Raw genomic sequence first — 18,744 nt, 5'->3', positions numbered from 1 at the left:
ACTCTTATAGTTTGGAAATAAAATGGGGTGGGAGAGAATCTGATTTAAGCTATATTTTGTGAGGACGATAATTTGGGTGACAAAGTTTCCTTGCAGCTCAGGTTTTAGTTCTCTTACTTTAGTTATGTGAACTGCATCATCCATCAACACTCACTGGAATTCCACAAATAAGTTTTTTCAGTTGTGTCACCTGCAACTAAAGAAAAAAGCCTGTAGAAAGATAAAACAGCCTTATTTAAACACCATCGGTTGTTTCCGGGGAGAGGAGTACACTCTAACAAGATGCCTCATAGAGCTGTGCTGAACATTCCAGGAGCCACAGGACAAAGCTCCACCTTAAATAGTTAATTCAGATCACTGAAGACCTCATGAGAACTGAATTCAACAATATATTAGGTCCTTCCTGTGGAGGCAGGATGGAACACTCCTCCCTAAGCCCCAAACCTGGACGATTCCACCGTAGGGTTGTTTACCATAAGGTCTCCCCAGGGGACATTTGGCAGTATCTGAAGACAGTTTTGACTGTCTAACAAATCACTGGACAGCCCTTCCATAAGAAAGAACGACCCCCAAAGGCCAAAGTTGAAAACCCCAGCATTGGTCAAAAACCCACCTTCAGGTTCAAGCTCTGCAACCCATTAGCTAAGTGACCCTGGCCAAATCTATTAACCCCTTTAAGCCTCAATTTTCTTCCTTGAAAATAGACTAGAGTCTGAATTTAATGTTCTCTCCCATTCTAAATCTTACGCTACTAAAATAATCAAATTTATATTGAAAAAATACCTAACATTTAAGCATATGCAATGGACCAGAGGTCATACTGTTTTTATGTGTTCTACCTCATTTAACATTCAAAATAGCCCTATGCAGCAGATGCTACCATTATCCTTTTATTCAAATGAATAAACTGATGCACAGAGACGTGCCTAAGGTCAAAAAGTGGCAAGCAGGGGCTTCCTAGGTGGTGCAGTGGTTAAGAATCTGCCTGCCAATGCAGGGGACACGGGTTTGATCCCTGCTCCAGGAAGATCCCACATGCCGCGGAGCAACTAAGCCCGTGCGCCGCAACTATTGAGCCTGCGCTTTAGAGCTCGTGAGCCACAACTATTGAGCCCATGTGCTGCAACTACTGAAGCCCACGCGCCTAGAGCCCGTGCTCCACAACAAGAGAAGCCACAGCAATGAGAAGCCTGCGCACCACAAGAAAGAGTAGCCCCCACTCACTGCAACTAAAAGAAAGCCCGCGCACAGCAAAAAAGACCCAACGCAGCCAATAAAATAAATAAATTTATTTATTAAAAAAAAAAAAGTGGTAAGCAGAAGAACCAGGATTTGAACCTGATCAATTTGATTCTGGAGCCCTCATTCTTATCATTGTCTTCTCCATCCTTTTGGACCTTTGGACAGAGGACTGAGTTAACCAAATCCCTCAACTCACAGCCCCAAAAAGACCATACAAGACTGTAGGTCAGAAACAAAGAGACATCATTTTTCAGCTAGAAATTAGACAAGATTAAGAAAACAAAACCCAAAACTGTTGAGGATCTGATGGTGCAGGCTGCTTATACCTTGCACTGACACTGTAAAAGAACTTTTAACACAAAGAGCCATAAGAATGTTCACACTCCTCAATCTACTGTACCTCTGGGAGTGTATTCAAAGAAAATAATCCTAAGTACGATAAAGAACTTCGTATTTTTTATTAATATAGAAAATTTAGAAACTCAGGGAATGGATACATAAACTGGTTAGAATATAATGTTAGAATATTATGTATCCATTTAAAAAGTTTAGAAAAATTACAAAATAACCACTTACATAAATAGGAAAAATGGGAAACTTTTTTTTTCATTTTTTTTTATTGTGTTAAAACACATATAGGGACTTCCCTGGTGGTCCAGAGGTAAAGAATCTGCCTTCCAATGCAGGGGATGTGGGTTCAATCCCTTGTCAGGGAACTAAGATCCTACATGCTGCGGGGCAACTAAGCCCACACACCACAACTACTGAGCTCGCGCACCTCAACTGAAGAGCCTGCGTGCCGTAAACTACAGAGCCCACGTGCTCTGCAACCTGCACGCCACAACTACAGATCCCATGTGCCCTGGAGTCTGTGTGCCACAACTAGAGAAGAGGAAACCTGCATGCCACAACTAGAGAGAAGCCCACATGCCTCAGCGAAGATCCCGCGTGCCGCAACTAAGATCAGACACAGCCAAAAAATAAAATAAATTAAATATTAAAAAAAATAACATAAAATTCACCACCATAACCATTTTTAAATGCACAATTCAGTGGTATTAACTACATTAGCACTGTTACGCAGCCATCAACACCATCTATCTCCAAAATTTTTTTGATCTTGTAAAACTGAAACTCTATATACCTATTAAACAATAACTCCCCATATTCCCCTCCCTCAAAGCTCCTAGCAACCACCATTCTTCTGTCTCCATGATTTTAAGCACTCCAAGTACCTCATGCAAGTGAAATCACACAGTATTTGTTACTGGTTTATTTCACTTAGCATAATGTCCTCAAGGTTCATCCATGTTGTAGCATACTGCAGAATTTCCCAAGGCGGAATGTTACTCCAGTGTGTGTATATACCACATTTTGCTTATTCATTTATCTGTTGATGGACACTTGGGTTGTTTCCACATAGCTACTGTGAATAATGCTGCTGTGAACACTGGTGTATAAATACCTCTTAAAGATCTTGCTTTCAAAAAAAAAAAAAAAAAAATCTTGCTTTCAATTCTTTGGGGGCATATACCAGAAGCAGAATTGCTGGATCATAAGGTAATTCTATGTTTAATTTTTAAAGAACCTCCATACTGTTTTCCACAGCTGTTGTAACACTTTACATTCCCACCAACAGTGCACAGAGTTCTGATCTCCCCACATTCTCACTAACACTTGTTTTCTGGTTTGTTTTTTTGATAGTAGCCATCCTAACTGATGTGAGCAGGACAGAACATTTTACATCCTAACAGACACAAAGATATACTGCTCAGATACCCCTTCTATAAGGGACTTCCTGTCTAATTTCAAGGACTGTGGTTGGCTGATAGATTCCTGCTGTTAACCCCTTTAAAATCCACCTTAGTTTTCAAACAGAGGGCACCCTTTCCTCAGGGCTGCCCCCAGCCAATGCCTGGGCGATGTGGTGGTACGATGGCCTAGCCCTTTCCAAACAGTGAGGCAATCTGGCAATCTGGGCTGGCAGAGGTCTTGTCAGGCGTGAACTGCAGTCTGATGGCTTCCCATGCCCAAACTAATCCTTTCTCTTTTTCTTCATAGGCATTACTCCTCAGTAAGCCCTCTGTCCTCCTACTCCATCTCAATCTGATTCCTGGAGAACCCAACTGACACATATATTAGGTGTACTACTTACATTGATGGTGGAACAAAAACCACTGGGGAAAAATAAGACTCCCAATAAACAAACTAAAATGTTAACAATGGTGGGAACTCTGTACTAGCCAAGTATTCCTTAACTATCATCTATTACTTGTACATAATAAAAAGCATTAAAAGAAGACTCTATACTAAATTTTGCTCCTGAGGAAATATTCTAATGGTAGGATAAATTGGTATATTTTGTACACAATGTGCCTGAAAATTCACTGAGGGGTGAGTCATTAACAAACTGCTGGTGTTCTTCAAAAAAAGCATAGGCCCAGGCACTAAGGAACTAAAAGATCAGACAGTGGGCTTCACAGACATTTCATATGCTTTTCATAGACATTTCATAGGGTTCCTCATTTGTGTGATTAAAATTTGTACTCATTTAAATTAAAGACTTTTAGAAGAGACAGTGGAGCCTGTTCAGTTCATCCTCCTCTTCTCACAGATGAGAGCAATGCCCCAGACAGGATGAAGGAAGAACAGTTATTGGCCATGTTTCTCAATGCCTATGTCCATTTCTCTTTCCAGCTATACAGGTAATGTGTCCAAATGTAGGAAGCACATTAAACATACAATTCCAAAAAGGATGAAATAAGATTATTCCAAGAACTTTTCAAAATCTATCTCTATGAAAAACTGAATGGTGGCATCTGATATTGCCATTCCAGGCAGCTTCCTTTCCAAGTGCTGACTCCCTCAGTGCATGAGGGACAAGCCTTTATCATCTTAAAAAACCTCTCAAACCAAATCTCCGATGCCTCCCCTTCCCACTTATTACTTTCTCCCCTTTCCTTCCCTGCCAATCTTCTCAATAGTGCACTCCAGTGTCTCTCCTCCTCTACCTCAAACCCTCTGACACACACTTCACTTGGTTCTCCATAAGGAACTCCTCTTGATAGAGTCAACAATGATCTCCAAAGAAGACGTCACAATCCTTATTTACACCATCAAACTGGGAATCTGGCCACTGCCACAAGTCCCATCATCATTCAATCAGCACTTCATCTCAGTAGGTATAGAACAACCCCTTAAATGTTGGTACCATGCTCAACCTTCTTACTCTACACCAGCAGTTCCCAAAGCTGGCTGCACATTAGAAGACTGGGGGAACTCTTTAAACCACCTCCCCACCACCCCCAGCTCAAGGATATCATAATCTCAGAGGGTGGGGATAGGAAGTATCCCTGGCAGTGTGTGTTTGAGTTTTTTGGGTTGTTTCTAATTAAGTACCCAGGGTGATTCCAATGTGCAGCCAGGGCTGAGAACCACTCCTCCATCAGGCTTTCTGGATCTCATCTTTTCTCTCCCCATCTATCTCCAGCCTCAAATTCTCTTCAGAACCCCAGATCTATATATGCCCTTGCCTTCTAGACCTGCATAGCTCACAAGCACCTCTGATTCAAATAACCAACATTCACAGAAATATGTTATTTTCTCCTATATCTATTCCTCCTTAATTGCTTATCTCAGTGGATAAAAATCACCATCTATTCCAGGAATCAGCAAACGTTTTCTGTGAAGAGCCATATAGTAAACATTTGGCTTTGTAGGGCATACAGCCTCTGTCACAATTACTCAGCTCTGCTGCTGTAGCACAAAAGCAGCAACAGAAAACAGGTAAGGGTTGAGTGTATTTATAGTCCAATAAATATTTATGAACACTGATATTTGAATTTTATATAATTTCCACAAGTCATAAAATATCAAGTTCTTTTGATTTGACTTTTTCCAACCATTTAAAGGTGTTAAAACAATTCTTAGTTTGTGGGCTGTGCAAAAACTGTCAGCAGGTCAGTTTGCTGACTCTGGTCTTCCCCCTTACCCAAGCCAGAGATCCTAGTTGTCCCAATTTCTTCCTCTCTCTTAGCCAAGAGAGTCAATCACTACCTCTAGTAAAGTACTTGTCACAAATTATTATAAGTTTATTGCCTCCCTCAACTGACAGAAAGATGCTTGAGGGTAAGAAACATGTCTGTTCTAAGACTTCTGTCTCTTTTTAGTTCAGCTCATTCTTGAACTTAACAGTAAGGGTTTAAAGGAAAAAGAAAAACATTTAAAATGCATTAAATAAAGGCTCAGGCAAACATGGAGCATATTCCTTATTAAGTACAAATAATAATGATCTTTACTATTCAATGCTTCAATAAGTGCTCAATTTCTGTTTTCTGGGTGCTTTTTCTGTTTTTCAAGGCCATGAAATGTATGGATCTTTGAACAATCAACTTGAGATGCCAATACAGTTGCTGATAACCACTAGAGCTGGGTCTATGTGCAGCCTTCACGCCTTCTACACACCTATCCTTTCTAAGTGGCACCTTCAACTACAATCACATCTTGAAAGACATTTGATAAAGAAGGAAAAACCAGGCATACTGGAAAAAAAAACCCACAGAAAAAAAAACAAAAACAAAAAACAAATTTAAAGATAACCAGAAACAATAAAAAGCAGGAGCTCAACAAGGATCAGAATAATAACCATTTGCTAATGCTTAGTATGTGTCAGGCACTGTGTCAAAGTGTATAATGTACAATATTTAATGTATCTCCAAAACAAGCACAGAAAATAGATGCCTCAATTTGCAGTTGAAGAAACTGTGGCACAGAGCAGTTAAATAACTTGTCCACAGTCAAATGATTGGTAGGTGACAAGACTGAGACTCAAAGCCAGGTATATGATTCCAAAATCTATGCTCTCACCCACTGGTTGAATAGGGCCTATAACCAAGGTAGGTCAATAGCCACTGAAGGAAAAGGGCTTCCTCCAGAAGGAAAGTTTCAAAGCCCTGTTTGAAATGTATTATAATTGTCATATAATTACAAAACTCCTAAGTAGGGTGCAATGTACACAGCCAGTGAGGCTGTCTAATTACTGTGTGACTAAATGAATAAACTAAACTGGGAGAGACAATTCCTTGATAAAGCAGAACCTCTTACACTAAAGATGGGAAACAAAATCTTATGGCAAGTTAGAACACTGCCATGGTTCCATTTCCCACTGTTAACAGAGCCATTGTCAGGAAGTCCCATGCTTACTATAGCAACCACTGGTCTTGCTATTCACAAAGTTTCTGCCTTTTTGCTTCCTCAGGAAACAGACAAGAAAATCAGGCTCCTGATCTCTTTTTTCAAAAAGGAAGCTGCCATTTAAAACTGGAAATTAATAAATGAATATGTAAAAGTAATTTCATACTTTGGCTGACGCAGTATTTCTGTATATTAAACTCAATCTTTAAAGCACACAGTCTTATCTTTTTTATCTTCAAATACAGGAGTCTAGAAAATCTGCTAAAACTCTCCAGCTACAAAAACCTAAAAACACTGGATAAATGTTTGAAAAGTTCAGCTAAGTTCTCAAGAAAGTAAACTGCTAAAATCATAACAAATTACCACAAAGTTAGAGGTCAGAAGTCCAGGCACACCATGGCTGGATTTTCCGCTCAGGATCTCATAAGGATATATTCAAGTTTCATGCCATGCTGCGTTCTCATCTAGAGCTCAAGATCCTCTTCCAAGTTCACATGGTTGTGGCAGAATTCAGTTCCTTGCAGCTGTAGGACAATGGTCCCTAATTCTTTGCTACTTCTCATTCAACTGCTGCAAGAGAAGGGGGCATGAGAGAATGGTCACATCCCAGGTCTCAGGCGAGTCCCTGGGACAGGCGGCCGAGCAAGGGTCCTTGGCTTCGCACATGGAAGAATTCAAGAGCAAGCCGGAAATAGAGTGAAAGCATATTTATTCAGGGACATACACACTCCACAGACAGAGTATGGGCTGTATCAGAAGGTGAGAGGGCCCTAGGAGGTACACATTCCACAGACAGAAGGTGGACCACCTCAGAAGGTGAGAGTAGACCCTGGCTGTGAGGGTGGTTAGTTTTTATGGGCTGGGTAATTCCAACTATTTTGAGGAAGGGGCAGGGATTTACAGAAATTGGGCTGCCTCCCAATTTTTTGTCTTTTATGGCCAGCCTTGCAACTGTCATGGCGCTGGTGGGTGTGTCATTTAGCATGATAATATATTACAATGAGTGCATAAAAAGGCTCAAAGTCTACTGGAAGTCATCTTATGCATCTGGGGCCTAGTTGGTTCTAACTAGTTTTTGTCATATCCTCAATGGCTGTGTCATTCTTTTAACAGTTATGCCCTGCCCCTTTCCTTCCTGTCTCACAAGGGCCATTCTCGGCTGCTAGAGGCCACCTGCAATCCTTGCCATATCGACTCCTCCATCTTCAAAGCCAACAATGGAAAAATCTCCCTCTTGTTCAGTTCTCCTCATGTTTTAAATCATCTGACTCTTCCTTGCTCTGACTATGGACCCAAATTTTAAGGTTTCATGTGATTAGGTTAGGCCTATCTGCATAATCAATCTCCCTTTTTATTGACTCAAAGTCACTTTATTAGTAACTTAATCACATCTTTAATATCCCTTTTGCAATGTAATGTAACATTAAGCACTGGAATAAAATCTCATCAAATTCACCAGTCCTGCCCACACTCAAGGGAAGGAAATTACACAGGAGTGTGGGCCATCAGGGGTCATTTAGGGTTCTGACTACCACAGAGAGAAAAAGACTTCTTAGATTGGACACAAAAAGCATGATCCATAAGAAAAGTGATAACTTGGACTTCATCAAAGTTACAACTTTCTGCTCTTTGAGTAACACCATAAAAAAATAAAACACCAAAAAAAAACAAACAAAAAAACCCCCACCAAACCACAGGCTGGAAGAGAACATTTATTATAAACATATATTGACTTGGACAAAAGGTTCATTCAGTTTTTTCCATAACATGGCTCTAGTAGCACTTAGTTGTCTCTAACTTCATTCGAAACAATTTTGTTAGATTGTATGTGACAGCTGTCATATCAGTGTGCATTCAAAAAAAGACATCAAAATTGGTGAATTTTTGTGTAGCCATTTTAATATTGAAGATGGAAGGAAAAAAGCAACATTTTTGGCATATTATACTTTATTATTTCAAGAAAGGTAAAAATGCAACTGAAATGCAAAACAAAATTTGTTCAGTCTATGCAGAAGGTGCTGTGACTGAACATGTCAAATGTGGCTTGCGAAGTTTCGTGCTGGAGATGTCTCGCTGGCCCACGCTCCACAGTCAGGTAGAGCAGTTGAAGTTGGTAGCAATTAAATCGGGACATTAATTGAGAACAATCACGTGAGAGATAGCTGCCAGAGCAATTAGGCAAGAAAAATAAAAATAAAAGGCATTCAAAGTAGAAATGAAGAAGTAAAACTATCTTTCTTCATGTATAGAAAACCCTAAAAACACACACACACAAACTGTTACAGCTAATAAATACAGCAAGGCTGCAAGATACAAGTTCAACACAAAAATCAGCTGTATTTCTATACACTAGCAATGATCAAACCAAAAATAAAGTTAAGAAAAATCACATTTAAAATAGCATCAGAAAATAAAATACTTAGGAGTAATTTTAACCAAGGAGGTACAAGACTTGTACATTGAAAAGTACAAAACATTGCTGAAATAAATTAAAGATGACCTAAATAAATGGAAAGACATCCTGTGTTCAGGGATTACAGGACTTAATATTGTTAAGATAGTAACACTCCCTAAACCAACCTACAGATTCAATGCACTCTCTATCAAAATCCCAACAGTACTTTTTTCTTTCACAGAAATAAAAAAGCTGATCTTAAAATTAATATGGAATTGCAAGGGACCCCAAATAGCCAAAACAGTCTTAAAAAAAAAAATGTTGGAGGACTCTTACTTTCCAATTTCAAAACTTACTACAAAGCTATAGTAATCAAAACAGTGAGATTTCCCTGGTGGCACAGTGGTTAAGAATCGGCCTGCCAATGCAGGGGTTTGAGCCCTGGTCCTGGACCGATGAAGCCTAAATAAATAAATAAATAAATAAATAAATAAATAAATAAAATATTTAAAAAACAAAAAACCTAAGCATTAAGGACACAATTTATTGTTTGTTTGTTTGTTTGTTTGTTTGGCAGACGGGCTTAGTTGCTCTGTGGCATGTGGGATCTTCCTGGAGCAGGGAATGAACCTCTGTCCCCTGCATTGGCAGGCGGATTCTTAACCACTGCGCCACCTAGGAAGCCCCGAGGACACAATTTAGATTAAAAACAACAACAAGCACAAACAACAAAAATATAAAGTGGACTCACTTCATCAAAATTAAAATTTTGCAGACTTCCCTGGTGGTACAGTGGTTAAGAATCTGCCTGCCAAAGCAGGGGACATGGGTTCCTGGTCCGGGAAGATTCCACATGCTGCAGAGCAACTATGCTGGTGTGCTGCAACTACTGAAGCCCACATACCTGGCACCTGTGCTCCACAACAAGAGTAGCCACCTCAATGAGAAGCCCCTGCACTGCATCGAAGAGTAGCCCCCATTCTCCACAACTAGAGAAATCCCACGCGGAGTGTCAAAGACCCAATGCAGCAGTAAAACAAACAAATAAATAAATAAATATATATATATATTTTTAAAAAGGTAATAAATACTGATACATGCTACAACATGGACGGACCTCAAAAATGTTATGCTAAATCAAAGAAGCCAGACAACAGGTGAAATACTGTATAATTCCATTTATATGAAATATGGAATAGGTAAATCCATAAAGACAGAAAGCAGATTAGTGGTTGGCTGCCAGGAGCCAGGGGTAGGGATGAATGGGGAGTGAGTACTTAATGGATACAAGGTTTCCTTTTGGGCTGATAAAAATGTTTTGGAACTAGACAGAAGTCTTGGTTGCACAACACTGTGAATATACTAAATGCCAATGAACTATACACTTTGAAATGGTTAATTTTATGTTATGTGAATTATGCCTCAATTTTTAGAAAAGTCTATGTAATTTAAAGTATGACTAAAAATTCAGCTATGCAAGAAAACCAATTAAGGTGGTACAGTCTGCACAACTGAGGTTTTTACACCAACTGAATCTGAGATTACCTTTTTTTGCCTGTGATACCTCTTCACATGGATACCATGAAAAGTGAAATCTTTACTTTGAGATTTTCAAATGTGTGTGTAGAGAGGAAGGGTGGGACCAATCACAAACTGGGAGAAAAGCTAAGATTCTGATTTTTTAACAAGGTTTTTCACAAGTGATACTAAGACTAAAGAAAGTAAATGATGCTTCTTCTGTAGACAGAATAAAAATCAACTGTTTTCTTTAAAAAAGAATAAAAAAAAGGAAAACTACAGCCAATGCGTGCTCTTCATGGTAGTTATGTTCTGTAAAGTTGCCACGAACACTGAATTAGCAAATACTGAACTACTGCTCCTAAGGGGAAATATAGGGTTAGGTTACCATGGTCACAACATCCTGTCAACCAAAATGCCATTTGTGTTAATATAAGTTCGTTCATCAATGTCTCTACAAAACAAAACAATCTCACAATTGAAAACCTGCTTTTCCATATAACCCTTTCCCTGTATAACACTTAGCAGGTATTTAGAAAATTGTTTCCAAAGGTTCCTGATCTGTAGAACCTGCACTGCCTGCAAGTTTACCATTTTTCACACAGTATCACCTCCTGAAACGTAAACCAGCCAGCACTAGCCAAGAAGGATTTAATACTTTCTTTGTCCTGGGTAATATAACTGTAAATTTCCTTGGCCTTCAGCCTTATAACAATGCTGTCCACTATGCCTTTTTCATGTTTCTCACTTCACAAATCCACAAATTTGTTCACGTTTCCCTCTTATCCACAGATTCACATACACCATAGACGTTACCTTAGTATTTTCATGTATAGATCAGCAAATTTCCCTTTCCTTTTTCTGGATGTTGATTCATTAACACTGAACTTATGGCCAACAGCATTGTAAGTTATAACTGAATGAGGCTTACCTAAAACGTATTTTCCCCATCAGGCACACCACAGCCTTCTTGAAACTTAGGAATACCAGACTTGGAAATACTAGACACTTGGGGCCAATCACCAATAGAAGCACAAAATGTAAAAAACATAGCACTAAATAGACTGCAAAAAAGGGAGAGCTGAGACAAGAAGGCAGAGCATCACCTTGTTTGACTTTAGCCGGGAATATACGTGTTGGATGATGCAAATTTTTCACCCCTCTGCACATGTCCACAAATAACCATGAAAGTGCAAGTACCGATTTGGGGGTTACAAATACATGTTAGCAAGTAGATGAATCTACAAATAATTATGATCCACTGTAATTCCTTCCTTCTTGAACAATTAAGTCTAAAAACCATCAGGTTGTGCTAAGCAAGGCTGGCATCCACCTGGTCTCAGAAGGAAAGAAAGACTAGGTACATTAAAGGGGTCTGAGCAATTAAATATATTAAGAATAATAGGAGCCAAGTTTCTCTGCCAGAGAAGGGAGTTACAAGTACAAAAAAGGGAGAAAATAAAATGAACTCTGAGGTGTTAGCCTAGAATTGGAGCTTCCAACGTGCACTCACAGCATTTTACACACACACACACAACATATGGAATGCATATATGTAAGAGCATATCTTGTGTATGTATATATATTCCCTGGCTCTGTCCAGAGAGGCTTACAAGCAGCAATGTCCCAGTAGAACAATCATATGTAGTATACAGACCTGCTCTTTTTTTTTTTTTTTGGCCGTGCCATGCAGCTTGTGGGATCTTAGTTCCCCCAATTCGTGCCCTGTGCAATGGAAGCATGTAACCACCGGACAGCCAGGGAATTCCCAGACCTGCTTTTTAAATATACTCTCCAATAAAAGGAACCAGAGCTCCCTGAAATGACTGATTCTAAGGCTGAGGGAGGAAAAGTACAATACAAGAGATTGGAACATCTTGTGCTATAAAAAAAAAAAAGGGAAGTGATTAAAGAATGCTAGGGCATGTCAAAAGGATACAGGAGCCAATCTGAAGGGTTTCCACTGGCCAAATCTGGGACAAATTCAGGCTCAGAGTAACAAATTATATGAATAGATAATAACTCACTGAATAAAATAGGAATCCATAAGTCCATATCAATTAATAAATGGATGGAAGAAAAGAAAGCTTTTTGTTACAATGGAATGCCCACTGATGAATGTAGAGGACTAATGAAATTAGAAAACTGTCATTTGGCAACTATCATAGTTGCCCAAAACTATCAACGGATGCTAAAAACTAGTGGGTAAAAATTTAACAAGAAATGGGATAATTTACATGGTCTCAAAGTACCTCCTCCTCATAAAACACTAACAACAGAAGGAAAAGTGCATAAATTTACAGTAGAGAAACCTGGTAGATACCACTTTAGTATCAAGTAATCAAGATTAACATTATAAGAAACAGGACACAATGGAAATTGTATACCTCCTGACAGAACAGAATAAGAATATAGCACCCTTTATGTGGTATTCCTGACAAAATGCATATTTTGAATCAAACCATGAAGAAACATCAGGCCCAAATTGAGGAATCTTTCTCAAAATAACTAGCCTATACTCTTCAAAAGTATCCAGATGATTAAGTCAAAGGCAGACATGACAACTAAATCCGAAATGTCATTCTGAACTGGATTCTCCTACTATATAATATTTTTATCAAGACAAATGATGCCTATGAATATCTGATATCAACGAAATCTAAGGATTAGCTGGTACTACTGTATCCATATTAAGTTCCTGATTATATGAGTATATTGTGGTTATATAGGAGAATGTCCCTGTTTGTATCAAATACACACTGAAGTATTCAGGGTTGATGGGGTATCAAGTGAGCATCTTACTCACAAATGGTTCAGGGAAGGAAAAGGCTCTTTGTACTATTTGCGACTTGTACTCTTTGTACTGTTTGTGACTTATCTGAAAATTTAAAATTATTTCAAAATAAAGGACAAAATACAAGTACCATAATAAAGCACACACCAATGTCTCAGTATTATAAAAACTGAATTCTTTCTTAGCAAAATTTCTGGACAGAAAAGTACCCCAATACTCCAACTTACTTTTACTAGCTTTTCTAATAACGTTTCTCATTTTTGAAGCACTCCCCGCAATAGAAACTTCTGTGATATTGGAAATGTTCTGCACAGTGTTGCCCAATATACTAGCACATGTGGCTGATGACTGTCATGCTGGACAGTGCCGTTCAAGAGAACAGCAATAAAAACCATAAAAGATTAAAAAAGCTTTTTCATAAAAAATTAGTTTAATACTAATTAGATTTTAAGAGAAATTAAGTTACTTTACTTTTTCTATATTTGCTGATAGACTAATATGCCCTGTATAGTTTTCAGTACCCCTATCTTCTAATTTCTTTTTCAAGTCTGAATGTCTATTAGAAGCCACCACCTATCTTTAGCTTGAGAGCAGTTTTTGTTTTCTTTAAACTGAATTTCCTTTCAGTATAGCATTCCCATGTCTTCTCTACCTTTCTGAAGTATGCCTTCCTAAAAATCTAGGGACATGTACACGTCTATCCAATATTCCCACCTCTGTCTCTCACAAAGTTACTTTCTCTCAAATGTCTTATAGTTTATATTTTACTTTTACTTACTCCCTCTGGTATTCATCTTCTCCCAATCATAGCTGCTATACTGTATGTAACTGGTATTACAAGTTTCTTTCCTGCCATGCTCAGGATAAGGTTCCTCCTGATCAGAAAAGCTTATTTCAGGGCAAGCATATTATTCCTTTTCCACATGAAATATACTTAATTATCACTCAGTCAATCCACTATTTTAAACCATGATCTAAAAGTCAAAGTCTACTATAATGAAATCATCTACATAGAAAATAGGAAAAGAATAACACAACATGCTTCATACACATCAAATTCTACAACTCCTAATCTGAAAAGAAATGCAAAGTAGAATTCTCATCCCTTGTGATTCACCTTGGTAACCTAATGCCTTGAGCAAATGCAGTAGCAGCAACACACCTACCAGGTTCCGTTATTGTTCATGACTGACAATTCAGAACTAGAAAAAGAAAACAAAAACAAAGAAACCCCCACAAAAACTGGTTTGTATACAACAGGCCCACAAAGTGTTAATACCTATGCCAAATATCTTTAAAAATATTTAACAAATCTAGCAAAATATAGAATCCTATCAAAAATAGAACTATTTTAAACGAGTTAGTTTAGAAAATTCTCTCCACTCTCTTGCTTCTATTAATAACTATTTAAAACAACAAAAATAGAATTAAAAAGCAACTCAAAATTCTTAACGTCAAAGTTATTTATAAAATGCTTAATGGAACCAGCAAAGTTCTAGCTTCATTTGAAAAATCAAACTCCAGACTTCAAGGTCAACAAGGCATCTATCCAAGCAGTGTCCATCATGCTGTCCCAGTAAAACACCCGAGATGATACCAAAGACTGGGGTGGGGGAATTTTGGGGGGCCTCAACCCCAAATTCTCTGGCTTCTGAACCAAAGCAACATGTATAGTACACCAGAGGCAGGAAAGGGACAGGACTCACCCTCTTCTACCTCTGTTCAGGGATACAGAAAACTTAGGTACCAGAAAAATAAGCAGCAATTCAAAAATTACAAGAAAACATTTTTTTGGTTTTTTTGGTTTTTAAACACTGATAAATGTAATATCTCCTTGCTGTAAAACTCTCAAGCAATACTCAAGTTTATGAAGTACAATGTGAAAGCCTCCCACGTTTTCATTTGCCTTTCCTGGTTTAGTATTGGATCAATCATTCATATAGTTACTGACATTTGTATTTATTTGGTGAATTGTCTTTGCCCATTTTTGTAACAGAATATTGGTCTGTTTCTTAGCTGTAGGTACTCTCTGAGACTAGGATGATATTAACCTTTTCCTGACATATGGTTGCAAATATTTTTCCCCCAATTTGCAGTTTATCTTTTAGTTTTGTTTATATTATCTTTTTAAGTTGTCAAATTTTACGCAATCTTTTCCTTCTTGATTTTGGCCTTGTATAATGCTTTACCCTAAATAGAGGTCAGCAAATCATCTGATTTTAGTTAAGAACTGCTAGCTAAGAAACATTTTTACATTTTTTAATGGTTGGAAAAATAATAGTTCATGATATGAAAATTATATGTCCACAAATAATATCAGTGTCCACAAATAATATCAAACACAGTCGTACTCATTCACTTCTGTGTTGGCTGTGTATGGCTGGCTTCAACATAACAATGGCAGAATTGAGTGGCTCCTTGTATACATGTGGTGCTCACAAAGCTTTGCACTGACACTCAGTGTATTATAAATCGCAGTGACGAAGTTGCAAGTGAACAGCATTCTGAGAGCCACACATGTACACTGGCATTCTGTGATGGCTTATTTATACATATTTTTTTTTATTACCAGTGCATAGCCACCAAGTCAAAACAAGAAAAGAGAAAAGTGGACTTTGTCCTGCTTTTAAGATACAGTGGAGAGTGTGGATTATTTTTTTTATCAAGTTACATGGAAAAGAATTGTGTTTATTATGCAATGACACTACAGCTGTGCTAGAAGAAATCAACATACATCATTACCAGACTAAGTAGTCACCTCAATATTCCCAATTCACAGGAAAGCAATGGTCAGAAAAAGTAGAAAATTTGAAGTGGAATATCTCATCACAGCAGAATTTCTGGAAGGAAGGAAGAAAGGGAGGGAGAGAAGAAGAAAAAAAAATGTGGCTGCAACCAAAGTAAGTTTCCAAAAAGCTCATGTGTCTGCCAAGCAAAGAAAGTAATTTGCCAATGTGAGCTGATAAAATCATGCTGGGAGTTCTCTGGTGGTCCAGTGGTTAGGACTCCACACTTCCATTGCTGAGGGCCCAGGTTCAATCCCTGGTTGGGGAACTAATATCCTGTAAGCTACATGGCATGGCCAAAAATAAAAATAAAAATAAATAACGCAGGAGCTCAAGAAATGTATTCAGAGAAAATAAACTTAAGATTATTATTAGCCTTTCAGCAAAACCAGCTGCTCTAAAAGTTGAGGACAATGAGGAATGAAGAACCTATCTAAAAAGAAAAAAAAAAAAAAAAAAAAAGCAAATGATTTCAAGTTGATTCCCCTATCTCTTGATGAGTTAGATGTTACCAATACTGCTAAGTTGCTATTGTTTACTCAAGGAGCCAATGCTGGGACTTCCCTGCTGGCGCAGTGGTTGAGAATCTGCCTGCCAATGCAGGGGACACAGGTTCAATCTCTGGTCCGGGAAGATCCCACATGCCGTGGAGCAACTAAGCCCGTGTGCCACAACTATTAAGCCTGTGCTCTAGGGCCCATGAGCCACAATTACTGAGCCCACTCATGGCAACTACCGAAGCCCACATGCCTAGAGCCCGTGCTCCGCAACAAGAGAAGACTGAGCACTGCCATGAAGAGTAGTCCCTGCTCACCACAGCTAGAGAAAGCCTGCATGCAGCAACAAAGACCCAACGCAGCCAATAATAATAATAACTAAAAAAAAAAAAAAAAAAAAAAGTCAATGCTAAGTTTAAAGTATGTGAAGAATTAGCTTCTATGAATACTCTGTGTGGCCAGAAGATGAGAAAATACTAATTTAGAACAACTTGAAGTAGAATCTGCTAAAACGAGTTATAATTGATTGTAAAAATATATATGAAGAAAAAGGCTTAGCTGGATAACTCACAAAGCCTGTGAAGATGTAAAGTGGTTGTTTATTATTTTTCATCAGCAGGTACTCTGGAAAATATCTGAATTTATCATGGTACTGAACAAATAGCGTCAACGGTGAACTTCACTCACTGTCATGGGCTAAATCACTGTCAGCAACAGAGGCAGAATAACCTGTATTGCCTGCCCACACAGCAGCTGGATAGCTTAGCAGCTGTAAAGTTTTACTGTGATATATTTTTTTTTAAAGCTCCGGGCTGAGACTGAAGTTTCACAACAGTAAGACCTTTGTCAGTCACTATTACCACTATTATCACCAATGGCTTTGAAACTTAGCTTCTGCTGCAGATTTTATAATATTTAATAAATTCAATCTAACATTAGAGGGCAGAACTGGACTTACATGTGAAACTTAAACTGCAGTTAATTTATCTAGACAAAAACTGGTATTTGAATCATAAGTAATGTCAAGCCGTTTTATACACTTCCAGTGCTGTCAAAACTTAAAACAAAAAGTGAGATCTCAATTCTCAAATAAATTTGCATTGGGTACATATTTTTAGCTCAAACTATAATTCTGGAAGCATTTTTAGGACTTCAATGCAAGTGCAAAGAAAATTTCCATGTTTCAAAATCTATTTAACAGTGCAATTACAGCACTTACACCTAACCTTCAATTGGAAGTAACTAATCTGCAATGTAATGATATGCTAAAAGGCAAATACTAAGAGAAAAATCTAATATAATTCTATAAATGCTTCCCAACTGATTAATATGCTCAATTAAAATCATATGCTTGTAGGCGGATATCAATATTTGGCTGTACATCTGTGTGAAGATATTTCCAAAAATGAAATAGATAAAATCTTATTACAGATCAGCATTAACAGATGAACATTTGCAATCAATTCTGATGACAGGAAACACTAACTCTGAACCCCAGTTAAGCAAAATGTAAAAAAGAAGTCCATTTTTCTCATTAGTATATCTATATTACAAAAAGTTGTAATCAGTAATAATTATTATTACTAGTATCATATTTGAATTTCATCAACAATAAATTTGTGGAAATGGGTTTTTCTCTCTTGTTATAAAGTACCTACATAAGAGCCTCAATTTGGAGAAAGGTTTTCTTTAGCCTAAGCATATAAAAGCATCACCTCTTATTTCCTCCAGGGACTGGTAAAAACTTTTACCCAACACAAATAGGACCTGGGCCTGGTTGGTTACATGAAAAAATACAGTAAATGAGGTAATCAAAAAAATATGTACCTTAAATATTTTGATTTTTAAAACAAATATATGTACATTCTGCCAATATTTTAGTAGAATGCCAAGAAATCTTAAGTACGGATATGCTAATTAATGTTTCTTGCATAGATCATATCCATAATTCATATTTATGTTTTCTAATTTCAACTTCTTTAGAGCGGAACAAAAACTTAGACAACTGTGAGGCAATTGAGCACAGAACCTTTAATAAGATTTTTATGGTTTTTTTCCCTTAATCTTTTAAAGTGTTCACGCCCAAATCTAGAAAGAAAGTAATCTGGGAGGCAGGGAGGGTCCTGTATTTATCCAATCCTTTCAAGATCTTCAACTTAGCTTTCTTAAAAACAACTATTTTTATATATTTCATTGGTTTATATAATATTTAATTAGGTTACAAAATTACAGTAATAAGTACAACGCATAAAAGCAGGTTTAGAACATACTGACCTCTGAAAGTATAAATTCAACTAGTGATTGCAGAAGGCAAGGTAT

General features: G+C 37.8%; 1 protein-coding gene across 7 annotated transcripts in view; it reads right to left on the bottom strand.

The window, feature by feature from the left end:
• The window catches only part of PTPRA (protein tyrosine phosphatase receptor type A), a 164,554-nt gene that overhangs the window by 118,289 nt on the left and 27,521 nt on the right, over positions 1–18,744 (bottom strand). Inside the window, exon 2 of one of the 7 annotated variants that reach the window (XM_057700859.1) lies at positions 6,799–7,005. The exons of the other annotated variants lie outside the window; for them this stretch is intronic. The gene's annotated coding sequence lies outside the window, so the exon portion shown is untranslated. The remainder of the gene's footprint in view (positions 1–6,798; positions 7,006–18,744) is intronic. 7 annotated transcript variants of the gene reach the window in all.

Source organism: Hippopotamus amphibius, chromosome 12, assembly GCF_030028045.1.
Source record: "Hippopotamus amphibius kiboko isolate mHipAmp2 chromosome 12, mHipAmp2.hap2, whole genome shotgun sequence".
NCBI classification, from domain to species: Eukaryota; Metazoa; Chordata; class Mammalia; order Artiodactyla; family Hippopotamidae; genus Hippopotamus; species Hippopotamus amphibius.
Note: the sequence above shows the minus strand (reverse complement) of the source record. Positions and strands in the feature narration are given on the sequence as shown.